Here is a 7,659-nt window from a genome sequence, read left to right as displayed (position 1 = left end):
ACAGTATCTATCTACCTCTACCAATTAATCTACCTACCTCTATATCTACCCTAATTAATCTACCTACCTACCTATCAATCTGCCTACATGCCAGTCTACCTACCTACCAATCAACCTACCTACCTACCTGTACTGTCTCTACCTTTATCTACCTACCGATCAATCTATCTACCTGCTACCAATCTACCTATCTCTATATCTACCTATAAGCCGGTCTATCTACCTACTTAACTACCAATCAACCTACCTCTATCTACATTAATTCATCTACTTACCAACCTATCTCTACCTACCACCAACCTACCTATCTACCTATCTGCCTACCTACTTACCTACTTATCTATCTACCAATCTACCTAGACCTACCTCTCATCTATTTAACTACCTATTTACTAACCTACCTGTATCTACCTACGTATCTACCTACCTACCTACCAAAAAAAATCAGTAACTATTTAACCTAGACTGGAGGGTTGATTTGACTAGCAACCAAGGAGACTCAAGCCCGTATAGTCAAAATGGAGTTGATCTGACTAGTAACCAAGGAGACTCATGGCCAAGTGTAGTCAAATTGGAGGGTTAATTTGACTAGTAACCAAGGAGACTCATACCTCATAACTATCATATTTCTCCATAGCACTTCTTCGTAACTTGCATCACATTTGTTCTGTAGCGACTCATTCTCTATATGAAAGTGAAAATCGACTAGACACCAAGGAGATTCATCCCTGTCTCAAAATTCATGTTCGTTAGTTGCACGAGACTTCGAAAACCCTGCTCTAGCGATCTCTCTCTCATACACACAAATATTTCATTTTCTCTCTCTCTCTCTCTCTCTCACACACACACACACACACACACACACACACGCACACACGTTTCTATATTCTCCCTCTCTCTCTCTTTTTCTCTCTCTTTCCCAGTTTTTCTGTTTTTCATTTTTCCTCTTTTTTATCTGGTTCTCGCTCTCTCTGTCAATAAATTTAAACAATTTTTTTCTCTCTGTTTTTGTATTTAGTTTACCACTCAAAATTATGGTTTCCCTCTAGTTGAATATACTGTACTGTATATATAATATTCTGGACAGCAAATATGTACTCCCCCCCAAAGAAAATAAGCAAAGTAAAATATGGCGTCCCTCATTTAAGAGGTTGACCATTTTGAATATTTAAATCAGATTTCTTGATGGCATAAGAAGTCTCGTAGCACCTCTTCCATAGCGATTTCTTTTACCATTACGTAGAAAAAGTACTACTCTCGTTTAATCTCATGTATTTCCCTGTCGTAGGTGACGTACCCCTGAAAACAGGAAGTTTCCAAACACTGCCCTCTCTCATTAGGGAAACTCCAACATCCACTGCCCTACCTTGTATCTCTTTTATATCCCCATCCATTTACAGACTGAACCATGGAAATATGAAACAGCCCTTCTTCAACATTCAGATTAAAAAATTCACTCAGTTCACTATCTACATGTACTGCAGCCTTAGCACCCTCATACATGCCCTTCACGACATTGAACATATTCCCATTTACTGCATATCACTTCCTTAGATATTTATTTTAACATTACGTACAAAAGTATTAGTCCTTTTTGATTTTACATATATTTCCGGCCAAAATATTTCAATTTCCCCGAGCCGACTGCGTATGTTTGGAATTTTCCCGGCAAATTCCTTGAACCATCAACCCCCCCCTCCCCCAAATATTCCACTTTCCCCCAAACGATCTATTATGTTTCGAGCTGTCCCTCCAAAACCCATGAGCCAACGAAACGATCCAATATGAATCGAATTTTCCCGCCAACGAGGTGATGTCTGGTGGCAGGCTGGATGGAAACCTCAGCGAGAATCCAGCACCTGAACAAAGAGGTTAGTGGAAAGTAAGAATGCAACTTATTTTCAGTAAGTTATATATTTTAGGTAAGATTGTCATTTATTTTTTACCAAACATCGATGTTTTAAAATCAATTTTCAGTTAATGAGCAAAGAACAAAAAAAAAAAAAATGTTTTTTTTCTTTAATTGACTTTGTTTTTGGTAAGATAAAATTATTAGTAATGTTGTAACAATATTAATGGTTGGTGCCAGTTTCTTGAATGCATAAGCTCGTAAAAAAAAAAAAAAAAAAAAAAGTGTTGTCTTTGAACAGATTGGACATTTATCCAGATGAAATCGTGACACATGAACTTAATTTGGTGTCTAAATAATCTTCGCTTATTAAAGGTTGGATAAAAACTGCTCAACATGCAACGCACAGCAAGCGGTCAATTTCAAGTCCTCGTCTCGAGCCTGGATGTAAACTTTTTGCTGCTCCTGTCTTCTGTGGCGCATGCTGCAGTGGCTCTTATTCCTCCAGTGGGGCAGATATCGGAGAGTCCCAAGCCTTCTAGCTTAGCCTGGCAACTCATCTGCGGTGATTTTTGCCTAGTTACCACAGGCTGGCCTCGACCCGTTCGAGACATTTACAGTATTATATGGACTTTGCACCTCTGGGATCCAGCGAGAAAGTTTAGCAAAGGGGGATTCCCAGACGGCTGATTCTCAATCCAGCAGCAGAACTGGGAAGACACGACGGAGACGGGCTCCAGCTCCTGACCTGAGAAGACACGCACCCTTGCTTCGAGTGGAGATTCTCACTCCAGCAGGACGGATAGGATCCAGCAGCTGAGGAATCCACTAGGAGGACCATGACGGCCAAAGTTGTGGGGCAGGTCAAGTGGTTCCACGTCCGGAAGGGCTACGGCTTCATCACACGCCGGGATGCGGGGGGGGATGTGTTCCTTCACCGCTCCTCCATCGTGGCCCCAAACCCTGCCCACCCTGTGCCGTCTGTTGCTGCTGGTGAGGAGGTAGAATTTGTTATACGGGAGGATGCTAAGGGCCCCACAGCTGCCTTTGTCACCGGCCCTGCAGGCCAGGCAGTTCGGGGCTCGCCCCATGCCCTCCCCCGTCGTCATCGTCGGCGGCGGCGGCCACCATTTGATGTTCCTGCCTCCTTCCCTGCCTCCTCTGCCTCTACTATCATCACCATGTGTGTGGAGGTTGCTAAAGCCTTTTCGGGGGGAGATATGGCGGTTTTTGCTCGGCGCCTGCCCGTCATTTTCCAGGTCAACGGGCTCCCTGCCATATCCATCCCAGAGTCTTTTTCTTCCACACCCATGGCACAGAGGAGGCCTGGGAGGGGAGCTCCTTGTCCTCGTCCTCTTCGTCGTCACCGTCAGCCCTCCTCGACTCCCACCTCCTTGGTACCGCGGGTGCTGCAGCTGCAGCCTTCCACTCCACCGACGAGGATTCAGCTGTCGGGGCATGCTGTCTCCCGCCAGTCCGCCTCTCGGCCCGTACCTGAGGTTCCCATGGAGGTTGGGGATGCTGAATCCTCATCTCCACCTGAGGCTGATTCTGACGCACCTGTATCTGAGGAGGTGACACCTGCTGTGCCTCCATCATCAACGGACCAGGGAGCGAAGAGTGCCAGGTCCTCTAGTTCGGTCCGCCAACTCTCTTGGGGAGACTTTTCCTCCCTCCCCCCTCTTGGCCTCGAGATACTGGAGACCCAGCTGCTCCACTATGAGGACACGGCACCAGTGGAGTCTGGCGAGCAAGAGTTTTCCAAGGGGGACTACCGGCAGGCGTTGCTCTCCTTCACCGAGTTGCGCCGGGGGTCCCTCAAGACTGTTACCGACCCCGAGGAGTGTCTTATACTTTCCTACACCCTCGGGGCCGTGCAGTCTCATCTTGCCGCAGGTTCCAACTCAGACTCAGACTCTGCTGCCTCCACAGTTTAGTCCCAGCCGTCACTTTTGCTGCCCATGCCTTCCTGCTCCACTGCTCCTGATTGTCGTCTGTGCTGTGGACTGTCTGGATATTGTGTGTTCCTATATGTACAAGTGTGTTTATGTATATATGTCCAGTGTATGACACTTTGGTTTATTCAGTGTATGACATTTTGGCTTAATGGCCAACGTTATGGCCGATAGCCAAAAAAAAAAAAAAAAAAAAAAAAAAAAAAAAACGGCTATGCTATTCTTCATTAGGCTGCGCCGGGGATCCCTCCAGGCTATCATCGACCATGATGTATAAAAGATACTTTCATACATTCTTGAGGCTGTATAGTCACATGTATCTATAGATCATGACTCTGAATCTGCCTACAGTTCTACCACCGTTCGAGCCAGCCTTCGACCATAGAACTTTCTGCCATTGTTTCCCGTGTCTGACATCTGTTTCGTGTCCCGTATATATGGACGCTATTCATTATATTCATTCATCTTTTTATGGACACTGGCTTAATTACCACTATGTCCGGTAGCCATAACTCCAAACAAAATTACACGGTACTTGATTACATACACCAACTTAGTGTTGTAATTAATAAAGGTGAAATGCCTGAAGTTACTTGATTGTGAACCTTTACCTCTGCTTTATATCTGTGCATGTCACTCCATAAGAAATTATGACACTTTTTTTTTTTAAATCCTGGTTGATATTGAGCAATGGCCCTAGTTCTTAACTGAAAATAAATAGTAATATGCTTAAGTTCCTTTTGAAACTGACTACTAAATCAAGTAGAAAGTACAACTGTCACTTAACTGACTGATGGATTTATATAATTCACGGATTTTTTTTTTTTTCCATACATAGGTAGTGTTACAGTCCTAATATGGATTCCAGCAAGCATACTTCAGGTTTAATCTTAAAGTAACTTAAGACCTCCCCTACATAACACTACGAAAAAATAAAAAATAATCTGTGGAATCTACAGTAGTCTATCATTAACCCTCACTGTCACGGCGTGCATCATCTTTTAAGTAAACCCAATACAAATCTGTGGAGAGTACAAATTTATCCGATGCAGCAAACTAAAGAGCGCTGAGTGATTTGGTGGTATGGGATTTGACTGGTACTAGATAATAAATTTTGGGAATCATAAATCGATTACATTTATATTTAGCCTATATTGGGTACCCAATCTCTGGTGCTTGGCGGCCCTTTCTCTTCATCTACGTACACCAATCCTTAAACACAGAAAAGCCTCCCCCCCCCCCCCGCCTTTCCTTTCCAAGAAATCGGAATATGACTGCATAGTCTGTGACCTCGTGGTCTAGCAAGGTATGGAACTACAATGTGTCCTATAAAAAAAATATAGTGGTCTGGTTTCGAGGGATAGTTGGGGTTTATTGGTAACAAAATGTTTGCCATGGACAAGTAAATACTCTAATCATAACCTGGACCCCTACACACCAGATTGGTCAATACTGGACTAAAGTTTTTTCAAAAGCAGACTTTACCGTACTCCATCAATGACACCGTTGAAAGTTAGAAATGTAATCTGGAGTTATCATTGTAATAGTTAAATATCGGGCAAGTTCAGCGATTTTAACGGAAAAGGTTCACACTGATTTCTTCCTAGGCATGGAGTGGAGTGAGATCCAGACAAAGTATAAGATGGTGTGGTAGAATTCATGGAGAAACATACAAAAACGGGATATGGGTGTCTGTTCTTGTAACTGTAAAGATCCAAATTTGTCTAGGGAGTTTTGTGAATTCCTTTGATGGAACAAACTCCTTCAGAAGTAGTACCTCCCAGAGGTTAGGATATTGGCGATAGCATTCCAAGTGAAATTAACCTCACACATCCTGGAATCATGCCTGCACCTCAGTATCTAATTTAGGTAATTTTTGGTCAATGGTATTCCATCCTGAAAGAACAGAACTGTACTAGAAATATTTAATTTACAAAAACTCCTTCTGTAACACTACTGGACAATTATTTTATAAATTATAATCCGATTAACAGGATATGACCCGGAGACTGCTGAAATATGTAATTTTGACGTTTCACGGAACAATCAGCTTTATATATAAAACAAGCCTAACATGATATAACCAGGAAAGCAGCATTATGTGGGGCCTAACCTGGGCATCAAAAAGTATAATACAATGAAGATTCATTCTTGTTAAACTTTTGAAACAATTTCTCCATGGTTGTCCCTACAAACTGCCATGATTTTTAACTACTGTACATATCCAACTAACCATAAATTCAAAACTTGAGCTTTCACTTTGCTCTGAGATTTTTTTGACTTATTGTCAAATAAATGTCAAAGACTCATTCTTATAGCTCCAACTCCACAGTCACCAACTTCAGGCGTTATGCATGATAAAATAACCCGTCTTCTACACCAAAACATCACATACTAACCCGTAACTTACTCTTCCCATTCAGGAGATTCTCAGACATATTTACCTATTCTGGGACTCGAACACTAACACCAAACATTAATTTCTAGCTATATATAATCCAATTATCTGCAGATTTTCCGTTTCCTTGCTGAGACAATTCCTCATGACTTCTCTAACGGTGTTGTGATGTAGCACTCTGCATTCAGGTCATGTAATGGAGATATAATTAAAATTTGTCTCGGTCCCTCACATGTTTAACTGGAAAGTAACATATACTTATTAATTGTATTACATTTTTCTTCTTATTAAGGCCAGGGTTCTGCTTCCTCCTACTTTATATAATGAGTGGCAGTACTTTCCATAGTCAACATTTGAGCATTGCATTGTTTGAATCCTACCCAAACAAAACTTTGTACAATATCTTCTGGGTACTTATTGATAATGGCCTGTTAGTCACATATGAATATAAAATTATTAAGGACTGAGTTTTTGTAATATATTTATAAGCCAAAGAGAACATTCACGACACTTTCAGACGCTTGCCGGTATGTGGATATTTTAGCTGTGTTTTCAGGAATAATCCAAGTCCCATTATCTGCACTGAGTTGTGCTACCATCAATGGCTTCTGAATACAATGCCCCATATAAAACATTGTATATTATACATGTTTCAGTCCAAGAAACCTTATTTGTCTGGAGCCATGTTTGTTGTATAATGCCTTTTACATAAAGTTCTGGACAGCGACGAGATATTCCATTGCATTCCTTTAATTTCCCTTTTCACCATGTCCACAGATTAGCCAAGTCACAATTGCTCCAGACCAACTGTCTTCTGTGGACACGAAGCTGAGAACTACTGTTCGGTGCGAATGAATATTATTGTTGTGGCACCAATGTAGTCAAGTGATTCCCTTGTTTGGTTACATAAATGTCCTTCCCTGTCCCCAAAATCAATATGGTGGACTGAAGAAGGGAAGCAATAGCTTATAGTTCACCAGGTTCACGTCCAGATGAGCCTGTAGCCAATATTACCACCGCCATTGCCTCTGAACTCAAGTTCTTCGTATTGGAGCAGAAAATGACAATCCCCGTCCCATTTTTTTTTTTTTTTTTAATGTAGGCAGTTGTATGGCTTCTACAGTACAGGGGGGAGGAACTGGAACAAAGATATCCTAAGTACTTTCCCATCCTATTACAAAATAATAATAAATACGATGGGCTGATTGTGGTTTGTAACTTGTCATTACTGTAACCACTTCTGCACCAAATAAATGTATCATTCATGTATTATCACACCACTATCTAGCAGCAGTTTTATCAGAGATTAAAGTTGTGGGTAACAGCACAGAAAGAAACAGGCAGAATGGGAAATATTCAGAATGAAGGTTCACAGGAGATTAAACAGAAAAAGCGACAACAGTTAGGAAGGCACGATTTAAGCAAAATTACTACAGTGGAGAAAGCATTTAAGATAT

The sequence above is a fragment of the Coenobita brevimanus genome, chromosome 63, assembly GCF_032717465.1.
Source record: "Coenobita brevimanus isolate Jiangsu-jjx chromosome 63, ASM3271746v2, whole genome shotgun sequence".
Taxonomy (NCBI): Eukaryota; Metazoa; Arthropoda; class Malacostraca; order Decapoda; family Coenobitidae; genus Coenobita; species Coenobita brevimanus.
Note: the sequence above shows the minus strand (reverse complement) of the source record.